Source organism: Schistocerca americana, chromosome 2 (assembly GCF_021461395.2).
Source record: "Schistocerca americana isolate TAMUIC-IGC-003095 chromosome 2, iqSchAmer2.1, whole genome shotgun sequence".
Lineage (NCBI taxonomy): Eukaryota > Metazoa > Arthropoda > Insecta > Orthoptera > Acrididae > Schistocerca > Schistocerca americana.
The window spans coordinates 976,020,465-976,040,492 of record NC_060120.1 but is presented as its reverse complement, the minus strand read 5'-3'; the positions used below and the strand labels follow the sequence as shown (position 1 = coordinate 976,040,492).

The following is a 20,028-nucleotide window of genomic DNA, read 5'->3' as shown; positions in this document are numbered from 1 at the left end:
TGAGTCAAGGAAATTGGTATACCTGCCTAATATCGTGTAGTGCCCCTACAAACACGCATAAGTGCTGCAACACGACGCGGCACGGATTCGGCTAATGTCTGAAGTAGTGCTGGAGGCAACGGACATCATGAATCCTGCAGGCCTGTCTATAAATCCGTAAGAGTACGAGGGGCTGGAGATCTCTTCTGAACAGCACGTTGCAAGACGTCCCAGACATATTCAATAATATTCATGTCTGGGGAGATTGGTGTACAATGGCACTGTTTAAACTCAGAAGTGTGTTTCTGGAGCCTCTCTGTAGCAATTCTGGATGTGTGGGGTACCGCATTGTCCTGCTAGAATTGCCAAAGTCCATCGGAATCCACAATGGACATGAATGGATGGGGGTGAACAGACAGGATGCTTACGTACGTGTCACCTTTCAGAGTCGTATCTAGACGTATCAGTGGTCCCATATCACTCCTACTGCACACGCCCCACACCATTACAGAGCCTCAACCAGCTTGAACAGTCCCCTGCTGACATGCAGGGTTCATGGATTCTTGAGGTTGTCTCCATACCCAGGCCCGGCGCAAAGCTTGGTGTCGTGCAGTCATCAAGGGTACACGAGTGGGCCTTCGGCTCCGTAAGCCCATATCGATGATGTTTCGTTGTAAGGTTCGTACGCTGAGACTTGTTGATGGCGCAGCAGTAAAATCTGCAGCAATTTGCGGAAGGATTGCACTTCTGTCACACTGAACGTTTCTCTTCAGTCGTCGTTGGTCCCATTCTTGCAGGGTCTTTTTCCTTCCGCAGCGATGTCGGATTTGATGTATAACCGAATTCCTGATATTCACGGTACACTCGTGAAATGGTCGTACGCAAAAATCCCCACTTCATCGCTACTTCGGAGATGCTGTACCCCATCGCCCTTGCACCGACTACAATACCACATTCAAACTCACTTAAAACTTGATAACCTGCCACTGTAGCAGCAGTAGCCTATCTAACAACTACGGCAGACACTTGTTGTCTTATGTAGGCGTTGCCGAACGTAGCGCCGTGTTCTGCCTATTTATATAACTATATATTTTAATACACATGCCTATATGCGCTTCAGTGTAATTGCATCACATACAAAACTTCAGACACTGTTGTATTACATTTAAATATGTTATGACCCATATTTATCACGTTTACTGCAAGCTAGGGGTTGCCAGGACGAATACAACTTGTGGTGTTCAATCGAAGAACGGTCCTCAGATGGCTATCTGTCATTTGTGATCTATGTTTCGATTTTCAAAGCTTTAAGACCGAGAAAAGTTGTTCACATAAATAAGCAGAACCAAACATGCACACTATAGCTGCTGCTTTCACTTGTAATTAGGGAATGTATCCCGTGGAACGCAAGAATAGAACTGAAAGATGTCATTCGCCATTCTAAACTTATCCGTAATGAAGCGGTCACTATGCAGATCTATCAATTGTAGCTGCACCTCTGCGGACACAGTTCTAACGTCCACCGAGCATAGTGACATCTGAAAATCTGGCTCAATCTTCGAACCTTTTTCCGAATGCTGCATCCAAATTATCAAGAGACTGAACAAGTGACGCAACAAGGTCATTATTAATGTAAACTGCAAACCGGTGCACGTTCGGAAAATGCGTGAAATTGCGGTCCTGGAACTGACCTCTCCATATCTACAATTTCATTTGCATAGCGCAAATTTTAGAAAATAGAGATACAATTAATTAACTTTTCTCCTGCAACGAAGCATTGAGACTAATCAAAGGAGTCGTTATGTCGGTAATAGATGCTTGGTTAACAACCATTGAGGGTCAGAATACTCAGTAACCCACCTTCCTTTCATATCCATAAAAAGATTTAACCGTTCAAGCAAAAGGAGGAAACGTTCAAGGTTTATACCCCTACTCAGCTACCTTACCTGCCAAAAACAGTGTGTATCATTAAAGTCATATTCTAGCGAATCCATTAACTCTCGAAATTGTCTGGGATTAAACTCTGCAGAGCGTACAAATTTTGCAGACCTAATAATGACATTCATAACCCTGCCATATAGTATAGTCTTCGCACAAAGTGCCTCTTCATGAATTACACTATGCACTGAGTGAAACTGCGGTCCTGGGCTCAGCTTAGTTATTAGACGTCCCATAAATCCCACGTTACAGGCGACTGAAACGAGCTTATTCCAAGGCGGATTGAGTTTCGTAACAGCACGTTGAACAGCACTAAATACATATTCGCCGGTACATGTCTTCTCATTGGGACTAAATCAAGAAGCTCTTCTGTGATATTTAAATCTATATCCGCCCTTCGGACGAATATAACCAATTGTGTGCTGTGTCAGTAACGTTGGTACTGCCGGCACGGTAGCTCAACTTGTTCTGTCAGAGAGCTGGTTGGACTCTGCAATAAAAAAAAAAAAAAACTGAGTGACAGGATCAACAACGAACTTGAACTGATGTCATGTGACGTCCGCAACGACCAAACAGAACGATAAAAAAAGAGGTGGTCAGCGCGACAGAATGTCAGTCCTAAGGACCCGTGGGGCGATTCCCGGCTGGGTCGGAGATTTTATCCACTCAGGGACTGGGTGTCGTGTTGCCCTAATCGTCATCATTTCATCCCCATCGACGCGTAAGTCGCTTAAGTGACGTCAAATCGAACAACTTCCCCCCGGTAAACGGTCTACCTGTCGGGAGGCCCTAGTCACACGACATTTACATTCAACATCAAGAAACATAATATGCAAAAAGTCGTTGTTCTCTCACCGTTAGCTGCCGTTCACCATTTGCACTGAGGTCTTCCAAACGGCGTGCAATTGTGCGTCGAGACAGTCAAAGTGCACGAAATTTTGTTGTCCTTAGATGACATACGGATTCACTAGCACTGTCGAGGCATTCTTTCGCAAACGGCCCTGTGGAGAATGGTCGAAACTTCCCGAGCAATTAAATGGGCAATTCTAAAGCTAGCCCTCATTGCACCTTCATTTGTAGCTTCGAATGCGTAGAAATAAAATTCTCCTATAAATCCAATTGCAACATAATTTAAATAATATTAATAGTTGATGGAAGATTAATTAAGATAACTGAGCGTACCTCACTGCCGAAGGAGTCTTTTAACTTTGCAGTTGACTACAGACGCTCGTCTCCCTGAACACTGTTATATACGTCGCAATGTTTGGAATTGTAGTGTCGCTCAACATTAGATTTTATTGGCATAACAGAATGCTGACGTAGTAAACACGTGGCACGTTCTCCAATATGCACAAAAAGTCACTACAATTCCCACTGGGATTCTTGCTGCACGCAATTTGCACTAGAATTCGGTCTCTTTTCAGCTGAATCCATATTCATAGCATGAGCTGTCAACGCCAAGCCGGCCGGAGTGGCCGAGCGGTTCTAGGCGCTACAGTCTGGAACCGCGCGACCGCTATGGTCGCAGGTTCGAATCCTGCCTCGGGCATGGATGTGTGTGATGTCCTTAGGTTAGTTAGGTTTAAGTAGTTCTAAGTTCTAGGGGACTAATGATTTCAGAAGTTAAGTCCCATAGTGCTCAGAGCCATTTTTTTTGTCAACGCCAATAGGTTTGTTTACGCAGCGAAGACTGACAACAACAACACGCGACTGCCGTGCCTGTTCGCCGTCCGTGTATCAAGCGGGCTCCCTCTAGCCGGAAAGCCCCGTGTGTGCAAGCCTGCTTTAGCATAACACACGAGAAACTGCAGTTCGAAGATATATGTCATTTGAAAAGCAAATGTCTGAAAATTTGAGAGGTATTTAAGAGTACATGCATCATGCAATTAATTTAAGAACTATAGTCTCATAATTTATGCAGGACAAAATCAAAGATTTCTGCCACTACTTTCAGAATTTCACTTAGCACTACGGTTATTACACACGTCTAAAGCATACTATGGCTGTGCAAGTGGGTGCAGTAGGGAAATGAAGTTCCCTGCAGTCGTCTCCACCTACATTCCGAAGTCGGCCTTTATTTTTTCGAGAGTGGACTTTCATTATCTATCGTGTTGCATACCTTGTTGACAGGAGGTACGGTCAGCCTTTACATTGCTGGAATGTTCACAGGTGAGGATGCGAGACCTGCCGTGTGAGTAGACCATTCCGTTTAGGTATGATGCGTACTGGTCAGCACGTACATCAAGCGCGTGACCTACGCAGCTGTTCGGGCAGCGAGAAACCCGTGGCTCAAGTATAAGAGGTGACAATTTTAGGCGATTCGTAGCGGAATCGAAATAGGCGAAGTGTACTAATGAGTGATCTGCCATGGATACCGGACGCATGATGAGCACACGTTTAATGAGCACAATATTTAATCATTACAATATTTCGACCTTTGTATTATCTTCCCCTCTCGCTTACAAGCAAATATTCAGTCGTTCCAGACAAGCAGGAAAACGAAACATAACTACAACATGGCGGTAGAAACCTTACGTTTTGCTGATAAGACATATGAAATTCGTTTGTAATAGGTGGACACGACAATAGCAAAAGACGTACGTGTTTACACACACACACACACACACACACACACACACACACACACACACACGCACATCATAAAGAAGAGAAGCAAGGCCACGGGATGAAAAACAATAGTAAGTAAAACTCTAAATAACGCTGTATAATATAACGATTTTCAGTATGAAATGGACTAAAAACAGAAAACTGGAAAACGTTTCGTTGTTTGCAGGTGACAAGATGCAAAAAGCCTGTTAGTTACTAAACAATCATCATACATAACTGATAGCGTCATGTGAGATCTGGGCACAAATGTATAACCGTTTTATGTCCGAATTAGTATCCTAGACTAAATTTTTTCAGCACAGCGTAAGTGTAAAAATTGTAATGCCTTAACTCGGTGATAAGTGTCTTTAATTATATTTGCAAACTAAGGTAACGTAACATGTCTACGAGGAAAACTTTTAATGTGATGTAAGGTAAAGTTTGATGTCTAAGTATTCTCCTTTGTACATGTTAATAGCTTCAAACCAGAAATTCATATAACTTCCACAAGATGTTAATATATGATAATAACAATTTTCAGAAAGGAGAAAAGTAAAAATCCATTGGCGATAGCGTATAAAGTATGGCAACACTTTAGGTAAAACAAGAGTAATCAAACGTTGTCTTACATAAGGTGGACGTTCTCTCCAATAGCAAAAACACGGATATTTGTATGCTAGCGAAAATATACACATACAAACACGTCGAAAACCTTTATGAGTCAATACATAAAGCCTGTGTGCCGTGTCCGTTGTGCCTCTTTCTCTTTCTAAGTACCAAGAAATCAACTGTATTTTTTACATTCAATAGAGCTGGTGCTTCTGCTCCCTAAAGAAGATTGCATCATGCGTTTATTTTCCCATGTGCACAGCGTAGGCTTTTTCCTGTCTAGGCGTTGTAAAACCTAAATCATTTTTTTGTTTCAGACTTCTGGCCTCTCTTGTTGAGGAACATTCATGGAAAGAATATCAAAGTAGTCATCGAACATTTTCAATGTGGCACGAGAACGAAACAAAAGAGCTCAAAAATCCACACTACTGTGATTTGAGTGAGCATGGCGAAAATAACTTGACTGTCGACGTTAGCAGAGAACGACACTTTCGCCCCCCCCCCCCCTCCCCCGGGGAGAGCACTTGCCCGCGAAAGGCAAAGGTCCCGAGTTCGAGTCTCGGTCGGACACACAGTTTTAATCTGCCAGGAAGTTTCATATCAGCGCACACTCCACTGCAGAGTGAAAATCTCATTCTGGAAACATCCCCCAGGCTGTGGCTAAGCCATGTCTCCGCAGTATCCTTTCTTTCAGGAGTGCTAGTTTTGCAAGGTTCGCAGGAGAGCTTCTGTAAAGTTTGGAAGGTAGGAGACGTGGTACTGGCAGAAGTAAAGCTGTGAGTACCGGGCATGAGTCGTGCTTCGGTAGCTCAGTTGGTAGAGCGCTTGCCTGCGTAAGGCAAAGGTCCCGAGTTCGAGTCTCGGTCGGGCAAACAGTTTTAATCTGCCAGGAAGTTTCATATCAGCGCACACTCCGCTGCAGAGTGAAAATCTCATTCTGAAAACATGTTGGTTTCCATTCAGAAATTTTCGGGCCGTGCACGTATCTGGGAACCTATTTTGTACCGTCGAACGTTCTTTAAGAGTATGCAGTGAGGCAATATGTCAAACACTTGCTGGAAATCTAGGCATACGGAATCTGCCTTTTGGCCTTCAACCATGGTATGCAAGATACCTTGCGAGAAGAGGACAAGTTGAGTTTCGCACGAGCGATGCTTTCTAAATCCGTGCTGATTTGTGGACAGTAGCTTTTCTGTCTCGAGGAAATTTGCTACGTATATTCGAACTCAGAATACGCTCAAGAATTCTTCGGCAAACCGATGTTACGAACACGAGTTGTTTGGTACTTTGCGCTGCACTAGAGACTGCGATAAATGCAACCCAAGTAAGGGACCAATGCCGAAGTGTATTCTCTTCCACTGTAAATATACGCTCGGCTGATTACTACGAAAATTGTGGGGTTTGTTGTTGACATCATGATTATTTCTCACCATCAACGATGAGCGTAATGGAGGTATTTCTATTGGTGACTGAGGAAGGTGTACTAAACAACGTTACTCAGCATTTACATCATTTGCAAAATAATAATTGTAGCTATTACAAGTCATATGTTTTTAGGTTGGTTTGTACCTCCAAGTACATGCGCCAAGGGCAGGCCATTACTGATTGTTTTCCCCTGAGCAGCAGGTCAGGCGTTGAAGTGTGCAGACATGGACGCAAAAGGGTAGTCTATACTGACATGCGTAGTCCACTTAGTGGTGCAGTAGGATCATGCAGAAACCTTGAGATCGTAAAGTTTTTGATACAAGACTGTTAGATGCAGAGAAAAAACAACCAACACACTGCACAAGGGCGGGGGGGGGGGGGGGAGAGAGAGAGAGAGAGAGAGAGAGAGAGAGGGAGAGACAGAGAGAGAGACTTCTGGCGAGCTTCAGATGCAGCCATGGTTGGTTAACCGGCCGGGCGATGTCGGCGACCGGTCTGCTGGGTTGCGCCAGTGACTGGGGGGATAGCGCAGCGGGCGTCCTTGACAACAACATGCGGGAGCGTCGTTCTGGCGTTGGCTCAGTTGCGGCAGGTCTGCGCTCCGGAGCACGCCACCAGCCGTGTTTGCCACACAGTGCGCAACTTGACGCAACGGCGGCCCTCTGTGTGAACCAGTTCCAGCAGCAGCCGATGCAGCTGTGCTGGCTGTGCCTGTGTCCCATCTCACCGAGCTCTGGTCATCCGTCATTTTGCCAGCGTACGTGAGGGTTTAATGGTGCCGAGTGTTTCGCGCGTTTGTGCCGAATTACTATTCTGATCGGATTTCTCTGGAATACGCCGTAAACTCCCGTCACTTCTTGCGCTGTCAGAGTGCATAGCACTGGTGATGCATCGGTCCAATTGAAGGATCACTGCCGAACACCGACACCTCCCGATTACAGGTATGTTAAACAGCCTTCAATAATTGGGCTGGACTGTGATACTGATTGCTTGCCCACCGTCCCCTCGGTCGGTGTGGCAGATCTTTAGAGTGGCCCCACGCCTAGATTAGGTTAGAAGATGACATGTTGCTTCAAGTGGCTCTGAGCACTATGGGACTTAACTTCTGAGGTCATCAGTCCCCTAGAGCTGAGAACTACTTAAACCTAACTAACCTAAGGACATCACACACATCCATGCTCGAGGCAGGATTCGAACCTGCGACCGTAGCAGTCGCGCGGTTCCAGACTGTAGCGCCCAGAACCGCTCGGCCACCCAAGCTGGCCTGACAATTTGGTTGAGAGTTCGCGAACTCAAAGAATATGTAGGCGAAAGATCAAGAGGTATGTTCGATTCAAGTCGTTCGCTTTGGCCGGTGACGTAATGTTAATCGTTGTTGTCACGTCACTTTTTCGTGCGTATATTTGTTGGTAGTTGGCGGAGCCAATGTATATGAAGCAAAAAATCCTGGTTGTTGTGACAGATTGATCTGTAGCTTAGCCCGAGGTATAGGTTAGGATGGAATGTAACAATCTTGGGTTAGATAGAGCAGCAATCAGTCGTGGAATTAAGTTGCTTTAATACGACATTTATAGTCACAACGCAGATCAGATTTCGACCTGTGTCAGGTCATTATCAATGCAGTGCGGAATTGTAGCAGTTGTTCGTGCCCAAGTGAATGCTTATATAGTTCAACCATGAACTGTGTAAGCATTCACTTGGGCACGAACAACTGCTACAATTCCGCACTGCATTGATAATGACCTGACACAGGTCGAAATCTGATCTGCGTTGTGACTATAAATGTCATGTTAAAGCAACTTAATTCCACGACTGATTGCTGCTCTATCTAACCCAATATAACCACAGTCGTTGCGTGCACCCACCCCATGGAGGGCAACCTGATGTAACAATCTGATTGTGAGTTGACGAAGCCAATAAATGTGATACTAACAAAAAGGCTGTGGTGACAGACTGATATGCAGGTTTGTCCGGGTTTGGTGACAGAAGACTAATCTGTAGGTTTGCCCGAGATCTAGATTAGGTTAGAAAATGATAGTTTGGTTAAAAATTGGCGAAGCCGAAGAATGCGATGGTTAAAAAAACCTGGTTGTGGTGGCACTCTTATTTGGAGTTTACTCAATCTGAAAAAAATCGCCAATAACATCACATTACAATCGCCATATTTAGAGTGTTTGTCGCATGGTTTCAATGTCAGTCGTCAAAGCCGACGACTCGTATTGAAAATTCCTCTGTACCCGTATGCGAAACGAACCTTGTGGTGACGGAATCATCTGCCTCGTAACCTAATGCCTACGTTCGCGTAATATTTAATGTAACTAATTGGCATATGCAACTGCAAATTTCATTATAGCTAAAACTGCAAGATGTAGCTAGAAAAGTGTGAGATAATACAATAGTGTCTCATAAATAAGTGGGGTACATATATCCTACGTAAACCACAGTGCGTTAACTATAACAGAAAGCCGGGGAGGTCAGTGGAGAAGGCAAGCCCGATCCCCATATAGACCGCCAACAGGCGCCCGTATGGGGGACAGGGTGAGAAACGGCACTTGACCCCATCCCTTCTGCAATCTGGAGTACAGAGGTTTTCTTGATACAGTGAGTGGATAACCATAAATTTTCTAGGATATTATAAGTTTCTTGTGTTACCTATAAAATTAGTTCTTGTGGCATGACATGTGTCGAAATTAACCAACTCATTCATACCAATTTTGCTACTTTAGCCCCCGCTCCCTTTAAATACTTGTTCGGACGCCTATGCCGCTACGAGGTGACAAGCTGCGCGGGGAAACGAAGCTTGCCTGCCCCTATGGTAAAACCATAAACTGCCGTTAGTTCCTCTGCGGAACAGATCAAGCTCGAAAGTAAAAGGCGCATACATGTTACTCGTAAACGAAACTGTTTTGCGTATTGACATGCTTAATAAAGATCCAGCAATTACGTTCACTTATCGCAAGCAAAGGGTACAGTACTAAATACAGTGAGGTACAACAAAATGACATAAGAGACAACAATGGTTACATGACACAGTACTGTCAGCTAGCTAATGTTGACTGCAGCCAAAAACAGATTACAGGCCGAAACCTTCCGAATTTTGCCGACTTACACCGATTCAGGTCTAGGAAGCGAATCGGCCAACTTAAAGTCAACACATTATAATAAATTGCAAGAGGGAGGAGGGGCACTGCGTAACTCGTACCAATATTTGTACTTAGGACAGTATAGCACTTCTAATTGGCATTATCTCAATAGCTAATAGTTTTAAACCACAGTGTCCAGAAACAGTTCTGAAGTGGAACAGACCAATATTGGTCTATGCATGATGTTATTGTCATGATGGTGATGGTTAGTCTGTGAATATCGTTGCACATTGACAACACATAAAAAAGCCACAAGTGTTAATAATTATGGATTATGGATGACTAAATGATCGTGAAACCGAAATCCAGCATGGCGCACTTCTGTACAGTATCATATCGGTTTAACATCTCCTCCTTCAGAAGCATCGACAAAACACCCACCGTAACTAACCAAGGCGTTTCGGAACGATTTGCCCCGTTAACTCAGAACAAAGGCGCAACGTCTGGTGATCAGCAACCTGACGCCACCACCTCGCCGTTCTGGAAACACGCATCCCATCGTACTTCGCGCTGTAGCTGTCCTATTAAACAAGAGTAACTGCACTCTTGGTAACAGTTACAACATTGCTTGTTCATCAGTTGACATTCGTGTAGTTTGTGGAAAACCTTTACGTTAAATGTACGCGTAAAAATGCGAACAGGAATTCCCTGGTAGATTAAAACTGCGTGCCGGGCCGGGACTCGAAAGTGGAATCTTTGCATTTTCCGGTCAACTGACTGAACTCTCCAGGCACTGGCAGTCCTCACAGCTCGATTTTGCAAGTGCTATCTTCTAAACTTCCCAACTTCAAGAATCTTATGTTCGAGTATAATGACTTTCCTGGAGACTAGAAATCTACTCTGTAGGAATCAGCATGGGTTTCGAAAAAGACGGTCGTGTGAAACCCAGCTCGCGCTATTCGTCCACGAGACTCAGAGGGCCATAGACACGGGTTCACAGGTAGATGCCGTGTTTCTTGACTTCCGCAAGGCGTTTGATAAAGTTCCCCACAGTCGTTTAATGAACTATCAGACCAATTGTGTGATTGGATTGAGGAGTTCCTAGATAACAGAACGCAGCATGTCATTCTCAATGGAGAGAAGTCTTCCGAAGTAACAGTGATTTCAGGTGTGCCACAGAGGAGTGTCATGGGACCGTTGCTGTTCACAATATACATAAGTGACCTGGTGGATGACATCGGAAGTTCACTGAGGCTTTTTGCAGATGATGCTGTGGTGTATCGAGAGGTTGTAACAATGGAAATTTGTACTGAAATGCAGGAGGATCTGCAGCGAATTGACGCATGGTGCAGGGAATGGCAATTGAATCTCAATGTAGACAAGTGTAATGTGCTGCGAATACATAGAAAGATAGATCCCTTATCATTTAGCTACAAAATAGCAGGTCAGCAACTGGAAGCAGTTAATTCCATAAATTATCTGGGAGTACGCATTAGGAGTGATTTAAAATGGAATGATCATACAAAGTTGATCGTCGGTAAAGCAGATGCCAGACTCAGATTCATTGGAAGAATCCTAAGGAAATGCAATCCGAAAACAAAGGAAGTAGGTTACAGTACGCTTGTTCGCCCACTGCTTGAATACTGCTCAGCAGTGTGGGTTCCGTACCAGATAGGGTTGATAGAAGAGATAGAGAAGATCCAACGGAGAGCAGCGCGTTTAGTTACAGGATCATTTAGTAATCGCGAAAGCGTTACGGAGATGATAGATAAACTCCAGTGGAAGACTCTGCAGGAGAGACACTCAGTAGCTCGGTACGGGCTTTTGTTAAAGTTTCGAGAACATACTTTCACCGAAGAGTCAAGCAGTATATTGCTCCCTCCTACGTGTATCTCACGAAGAGACCATGAGGATAAAATCAGAGAGATTAAAGCCCACACAGAAGCATACCGACAATCCTTCTTTCCACGAACAATACAAGACTGGAATAGAAGGGAGAACCGATAGAGGTACTCAGGGTACCCTCCGCCACACACCGTCAGGTGGCTTGCGGAGTATGGATGTAGATGTAGATGTAGAATCTCTCATGTATTTCTCACTGGAGGAGCACACCTGGAAAGAACAACAGAGCACAGAAACTGCTTAACCACAGTTAGAATACGTTTTCTTTATGTAATGGCTGTTCCTCAGTTACAAAGAATGAGGAGGTGCGTAAAACTTGTTGTATTGCAGCGGCAAAATGCCACCACGTCGATGCCCGGGTTCCTCTACTTAATTAAAAAATGTTTTATACCGTGAAGTTAGCATTAATTTACGTCCGGGATACGCTTTCTCAATGTTACAAAGGACAGCGTCAGTCGAGGAAATTACATTCTTAGTAAAAATTATCGTTACACTCTTTTACTCGGAGAGTATTGATAGGCCGATTGGTGGACCGCCGAACATTAAAAGGTGATATCCATAGGCTGCTAGTTCGAAACTAGCCTGCAACAATATTTTGTTTGTAAAACAAATCGAGAGTCCTTTCTTATTGGAAGTTGTTGTTGTTGTTGTTGTGGTCTTCGGTCCAGAGACTAGTTTGATGCAGCCCTCCATGCTACTCTATCCTGCGCAAGCTTCTTCATCTCCAAATAACTACTGGAACCTACATTCCTCTGAATAAGCTTAGTGTATTCATCACTTGGTCTCCCTCTATGGTTTTTATCCTGCACGCTGCCCTCCAATACTAAACTGGTGATCCCTTGATGCCTCAGAACATGCCCTACCAACCGATTCCTTCATCTAGTAAAATTGTGTCCCAACTTCCTGTTCTCCCCAATTCCATTCAGTACCTTGTCACTAGTTACGTGATCTACCCATCTAATCTTCCGCATTCTTCTGTAGCATCAGATTTCGAAAGCTTATATTCTCATCTAAACTAGTTATCGTCATGTTTCACTTCCATACATGGCTACACTCCATGGAAATACTTTCAGAAATGACTATCTGACACTTAAATCTATACTATGTTATATACTCTCTAATTCGACCATCATCAGTTATTTTGCTCCCCAAAAGACAAAATTCATGTGCTACTTTAAGTGTCTCATTTCCTAATCTAATTCCCTCAGCATCACTTGATTTCATTCGAGAACATTCTATTATCCTCGTTTTGCTATTGTTGATGTTAATCTGATATCCTTCTTTCACGACACTGTCCATTCCGTCGAACTGCCCTTCCAGGTCCTTTGCTGTCTCTTACAGAATTGCAATGTCATCGGCAAACTGCAAAGTTTTTATTTCTTCTCCAGGGATTTTAATTCCCATTCCAAATTTTTCTTTTGTTTCCTTTACTACTTGCTCATTATACAGATTGAACAACATCGGGGATAGGCTACAATCCTGTCTCACTCCCCTCCCAACAACTGCTTCCCTTTCATTCCCCTCGACTCTTATAATTGGCTCTGAGCACTATGGGACTTAACAGCTGTGGTCATCAGTCGCCTAGAACTTAGAACTACTTAAACCTAACTAACCTAAGGACATCACACACATCCATGCCCGAGGCAGGATTCGAACCTGCGACCGTAGCAGTCGCGCGGTTCCGGACTGCGCGCCTAGAACGTCGAGACCACCGCGGCCGGCGACTCTTATAATTGCCATCTGGTTTCTGTACAAATAGTAAATAGCCTTTTGAAGTTTCATCATCTTGAACGAAATGATGTTTGGTCTGCTTCTGACATGACGTTAGTTTAGACTCACAAACAGCACAGCCCTTACGTTTGTGTTACTTGCATGTTGTACATGCTTTATATCTCTCCACATACAAAAACCTCATCGTCACACACCTCGATGAACTGTGAGAGTGTGGAGATAGCTTCACTACTAGCAATGCTTTCCGAAAAAGATAACTATTTGTAAGCGAAGTTGGTGCATATACCCTCAGTTGTCCATTTCTCAGACTAACATTAATGTGAAGCTGTATACAACACATCCCACCATCGAAACAACTGCTACAATGAGTTCTTGCTGACGCTTTTTTCATATTTCGTGCAAAACTTTTAAAAATTTATGACCCTTCCAGGATTCGGCCCTGTTTTATTCTTTTCCGCAATCACCTTCGCTACCCGTTGCGCCACAGAGCGCGTGCTCCTTGTGGCATCGCTACTGCGGACATTGTATACCGGAAATAAGCACTAAGATTTTCCACAAGAATAATTTTATTGTGCTTTGGGTCGTATTTCATTACTGATAGACGACAATCTAGATATAAGATACGGACCCATTTGCAAAAGTCCCACATTTCCTAAGTTTTGAGCGGGTCTAATGATGTTGCGTGCAGCAGGGAAAAGAATGTCCGCCCTTGCACATATCGCCACTCTAAATGAGTGGATCACATACACATCAAATTTCGTAAGGTTTCCACTATAGGGCTCACAAAATTCCTTTCTATTGTTATTTAAAAGATGCAAATGCGTTTCCCATCATTAAATAGTTTAACTATTTGAAGAATTACGTAAAAACCTAGTAACATTGGCTAACACACCTGTTATACACGTACAGCTTCGTCTTACTTCTGGTCTGTTACGCCGCCAGAGCTTCAGCCAATAACAGAGCGTTTTCGATTACGTGACCAGATCTTTTTTAAGTCTTAATTACATGTACATATGTTGAAACATCCTGGCAGATTAAAACTGTGTGCCCGACCGAGACTCGAACTCGGGACCTTTGCTTTTCGCGGGCAAGTGCTCTACCATCTGAGCTACCGAAGCACGACTCACGCCCGCTACTCACAGCTTTACTTCTGCCAGTATCTCGTCTCCTACCTTCCAAACTTTACAGAAGCTCTCCTGCGAACATATGTTATATTTTGTGAGGATATTGACCGTAAATGCGATCTGAATGTTATAGTCGCTCCGAATAACAACAATCCGAATCATATTTTTGGCACAGCCCATTGGCTGGCAGCTGGCCCCTGCCGCTCGACTTACTGAATTGTCAATCACAGAGTTGTTTTAATCGAAGAGTGTATTTTTGGAAATTGCACTGAAAATCGTTTGTAATATGGTGTAGCCTTGCAGATGCCCGGCATGGTCTTCTTGAGAAAAATGAGCCTGAACCAACGCTTGAACAGCGTAAAGAATTTGAAATTAATATTGGAAAACAGAACGTGTGAAGTCTATTTAATAATGAAGACTTGAATATGGAACAGATCCAGTCACGCGGGCAACAACGTAACACATTAGTCTTAATTTTTGGTACTCAAGATACCTGACATGTTACGAGTTACGGGAGTCATGCTCCGTTGGCTTTTATTTTTTTATTTTTTTTTTTTTTTTCATCAGTCTACTGACTGGTTTGATGCGGCCCGCCACGAATTCCTTTCCTGGGCTAACCTCTTCATCTCAGCGTAGCACTTGCAACCTACGTCCTCAATTCCAGAATGAGATTTTCACTCTGCAGCGGATTGTGCGCTGATATGAAACTTCCTGGGAGATTAAATCTGTGTGCCCGACCGAGACTCAACTCGGGACCTTTGCCTTTCGCGGGAAAGTGCTCTACCATCTGAGCTACCAAAGCACGACTCACGCCCGGTACTCACAGCTTCACTTCTGCCAGTTCCTCGTCTCCTAACTTCCAAACTTTACAGAAGCTCTCCTGCGAACCTTGCAGAACTAGCACTCCTGAAAGAAAGGCTTTTGCGGAGACATGGCTTAGCCACAGCCAGGGGGATGTTTCCAGAATGAGATTTTCACTCTGCACTCTCCACTCTGAGTCCTCGATTATTTGCTTGACATATTCCAATCTCTGCCTTCCTCTACAGTTTTTGCCTTCTACATCTCCCTCTAGTACCATGGAAGTCATTCCCTCATGTCTTAGCAGATGTCTTATCATCCTGTCCCTTCTCCTTATCAGTGTTTTCCACATATTCCTTTCCTCTCCGATTCTGCGTAGAACCTCCTCATTCCTTACCTTATCAGTCCACCTAATTTTCAACATTCGTCTACAGCACCACATCTCAAGTGCTTCGATTCTCTTCTGTTCCGGTTTTCCCACAGTCCATGTTTCACTACCATACAATGCTGTACTCCAGACGTACATCCTCAGAAATTTCTTCCTCAAATTAAGACCGGTATTTGATATTAGTAGACTTCTCTTGGCCAGAAATGCCTTTTTTGTCATAGCGAGTCTGCATTTGATGTCCTCCTTGCTCCGTCCGTCATTGGTTATTTTACTGCCTAGGTAGCAGAATTCCTTAACTTCATTGACTTCGTGACCATCAATCCTAATGTTAAGTTTCTCGCTGTTCTCATTTCTGCTACTTCTCATTACTTTCGTCTTTCTCCGATTTACTCTCAGACCATACTGTGTACTCATTAGACTGGACATTACGTTCAGCAGACCATTTAATTCTTCTTCACTTTCACTCAGGATAGCAATGTCATCAGCGAATCGTATCATTGATATCCTTTCACCTTGTATTTTAATGCCACTCCTGAACCTTTCTTTTATTTCCATCATTGCTTCCTCGATGTACAGATTGAAGAGTAGGGGCCAACGGCTACAGCTTTGTCTTACACACTTCTTAATACGAGCACTTCGTTCCTGATCGTCCACTCTTATTATTCCCTCTTGGTTGTTGTACATATTGTATATGACCCGTCTCTCCCTGTAGCTTACCCCTACTTTTTTCAGAATCTCGAACAGCTTGCACCATTTTATATTGTCGAACGCTTTTTCCAGGTCGACAAATCCTATGAAAGTGTCTTGATTTTTCTTTAGCCTTGCTTCCATTATTAGCCGTAACGTCAGAATTGCCTCTCTCGTCCCTTTACTTTTCCTAAAGGCAAATTGATCGTCACCTAGCGCATTCTCAATTTTTTTTCCAATTCTTCTGCATATTATTCTTGTAAGCAGCTTCGATGCATGAGCTGTTAAGCTGATTGTGCGATAATTCTCGCACTTGTCAGCTCTTACCGTCTTCGGAATTGTGTGGATGATGCTTTTCCGAAAGTCAGATGGTATGTCGCCAGACTCATATATTCTACACACCAAAGTGAATAGTCGTTTTGTTGCCACTTCCCCCAATGATTTTAGAAATTCTGATGGAATGTTATCTATCCCTTCTGCCTTATTTGACCGTAAGTCCTCCAAAGCTCTTTTAAATTCCGATTCTAATACTGGGTCCCCTATCTCTTCTAAATCGACTCCTGTTTCTTCTTCTATCACATCAGACAAATCTTCACTCTCGTAGAGGCTTTCAATGTATTCTTTCCACCTATCTGCTCTCTCCTCTGCATTTAACTGTGGAATTCCCGTTGCACTCTTGATGTTACCACCGTTGCTTTTAATGTCACCAAAGGTTGTTTTGACTTTCCTGTATGCTGAGTCGGTCCTTCCGACAACCATATCTTTTTCGATGTCTTCACATTTTTCCTGCAGCCATTTCTTCTTAGCTTCCATGCACTTCCTATTTATTTCATTCCTCAGCGCCTTGTACTTCTGTTTGGCTTTAGTGCAGGAATATTTTGCATTCTCACAAGAAACACACCAGAAAATTTGCCCCTGAGAGTTCCCTTACCACAGTATGGCTTACGCAGCGATCTTAACAAGCGCATCCGCAGTAGTCGCAGTATGTAGTTCGACAAGCGCTGCGTAGGATGCAGCTGGCCGTAACTGGAAATGGTAGGGCGCTGGTGACGATTGTTTTGAGTAACTATCAAAAATGTAGATAACTGATACTCGTCTTGTTTTCTTCTATGAACTCAGATATACCGAGTCTTTTTCCGCTTCCCTCGAATATACATACATTTTTCTGAAATTCTCTGTACTTACCGGTCACGTCACTTGCTGGAAAGTAAACACTATCGCTTTCGTCTGTGCCGAAGACTTGTAGGCTTTTGTTGAGTAATTGTAGTGCTGTGATGTACTGTATGTACTGAAGACAAAGCCTCTAGGCGTGACATAGTAAAACTTACACCAACTGTAAGCTATTCGACCAATGGCCATGGACATGTGTTAATAATGTATTATTGTAATCAGGAACAGTGAATATTAAGAAAAATTTCGTCAATTAACACTTCTTACCAGTAGAAATGCTATAGTCTGAGGGGATCTGTCTGACTGAGCTGTCGTGTGCTCCACATAATTACAGTTCAACTGCATTGAGGCTACTTGCTACAGGACAGCTCGTTTCGTGCCTACATCACAGTCCACATGTACTGGATGGCCACCCATTTATTGGAAGCAGAAATTGCCACTGCAACCATTTCGTGTATGCATTCGATCAAGAACAACGAAGGAAGAAAAAACACACAGAAATGATTAACATTAGCTGCTAGTGGACATTGATTTAAATTAATGGAAAGATTTTAAAATTTATGCTTAACCGGGATTCGAATCCGGGTGTCCTGCTTACTAGGCAAATGCCCTGACTACTGCTCCTTCTGGACAAATTGGTAATCGCAACTGCATGGACTACCTTAGCACACCTCCCATCAAACCAAAATTCTTGACTTACCCACACGCAACTGATGTAGCGCCCTTTGCCGTTTAACCTCTTTACTCGTGGCACTTCACCGATTCCCATAAGAGTTAGTGCGTGGTGTGCATCTGCACTGAAGTGATACATTGGTCGTCCTCACTTTAATTGTACAGACACCACATATACTGAAATTACAGGAATTTATTATCAGCAAGGCTTCATTCATGTTGATGATGTTAACGAGGGCTCGTGGGCGAAGTGGTTTACTGAGACAGTGAATAATCCTTCCCCAACGACTGAACAATCTTTTTGATTCATTTATTCACATGAAGTGTTTAGATATATTCAGCGTGGTTGTCAAATGTTGCGTGGATCGTTATGTCGGATGCCCAGAAATTAGACAAAGTGTAGTGCTAATTTCTGGCAGTCTTACATCAAGTTCGACGTAACGTTCAGTACTCTTCTTTTTCTTGGCGTTATCCAGTGTCTTCACGGAGTCGACATATTATTCTGGATTTTCCAGTGGGAGGGGCAGCCCTTCCCGTCGGCACCCCTCCCCCCCCCCCCTGCCACTCACCGCTTTAGGGGACGGAATTTGTGACCCCCATCTATCGACGGCTGGGTGAGAACTTGTTCTAAATGTTTCCGAATCGCGTATCTGCGGCGGGACGAGGATACCAGCCCAGCAGTCGCCTAGACTGGCGCGGGAAACCGCCTAAAAACCACAGTCAGGCTGGCCGGCACGCTGACCCTAGTCGTTAATCCGCCGGGAGTATTCAGCCTCGGCCTATCGTGCCTCCCCTAATTTCAAGAGAGGCTCCTAACGCGCGTGGTTATCCGGACATGTCCATGTAACGTGTGTGTGTGTGTGCGTGCGTGCGTGTGTGTGTGTGTGTGTGTGTGTGTGTGTGTGTGTGTGTGTGTGTGTGTGCATGTATGAAAACCAACACAGTCTATGTTCGCTAATATTTGTTTTATTCAGTCACCCATTTCAGTCGTTACGGCTATCATCGGATTGATAGTTCCCTGTGAAGTTAACAACAGAGACAAAATTTATAGCCACAATTGACAGCGTCACATGATAAAATTGAAATAAATGTAGGGTCATTGTTAGTACACTGTCACAGTTATTGTTCACGGTCTTGTCTTCAACAACTGGTGTGAACTTATATCGTAAGCGACGTAGTAGTCACATTGTCAGGATGACACATCCCAGAGCACTCACCTAAGCTTCATAAATATTGTTTTCCTTGAGATGAAATTTGAATGCAGACACTACACCCACTAACGACCGGAAAAAAGTTTAATGGTTATGTCGAAACAGATTACTTATTCGCAAGAAGTACTGATCTCGAACGCTTCCTGATAAAATAACTAGTTACGCTACATCAAGAAACCGCATTTCTTAATCTTTTGTGATGAAATACATCGTATACTTCGAGCAGTTTTTAATATTTTTTAACATTGCTCCGAGAGATAAGCATCACATATAGCTGAGTTCAAAGGAGCAAGGAGTATTTAACACGAAGAAAATCTTATCAACACTCATATCATAGACATCTTTCTTTATTTGTCATCAGTCTTCTGACTGCTTTGATGCGGGCCGCCACGAATTCCTCTCCTATGCCAACCTCTTCCTCTCAGAGTAGCACTTCCAACCCGCGCCCTCAGTTACTTGCCAGATGTATTCCAGTCTCTGCCTTCGTCTTAAGTTCTCTCCCTTTACAGTTCCCAGTTCCCTCTAGTACCATGCTAGCATTCCCTGATGTCTTAAGAGGTATCCGATCAGCCTGTCTCTTCTTTTTATAAGTGTTTTTCACATATTCCTTTCCTCTCCGATTCTGCGGAGAACTACTTCAGTCCTTACCTTATCAGTCCACTTAATTTTCAACTTCGTCTGTAGCACCACATCTCAAATGCTTC

At 43.7% G+C, this 20,028-nt stretch overlaps 1 protein-coding gene and 1 non-coding gene across 2 annotated transcripts in view; both read left to right on the top strand.

The window, feature by feature from the left end:
- Positions 1-5,930: 5,930 nt before the first annotated feature.
- Positions 5,931-6,005, top strand: Trnat-cgu. Its single transcript has one exon. It is a non-coding gene; the product is annotated as a tRNA-Thr (tRNA).
- Positions 6,006-7,131: 1,126 nt separating this feature from the next.
- Positions 7,132-20,028, top strand: part of LOC124596247 (neutral ceramidase-like) — a 400,578-nt gene continuing 387,681 nt past the window's right edge. Inside the window, exon 1 of the mRNA XM_047135314.1 lies at positions 7,132-7,499. The gene's annotated coding sequence lies outside the window, so the exon portion shown is untranslated. The remainder of the gene's footprint in view (positions 7,500-20,028) is intronic.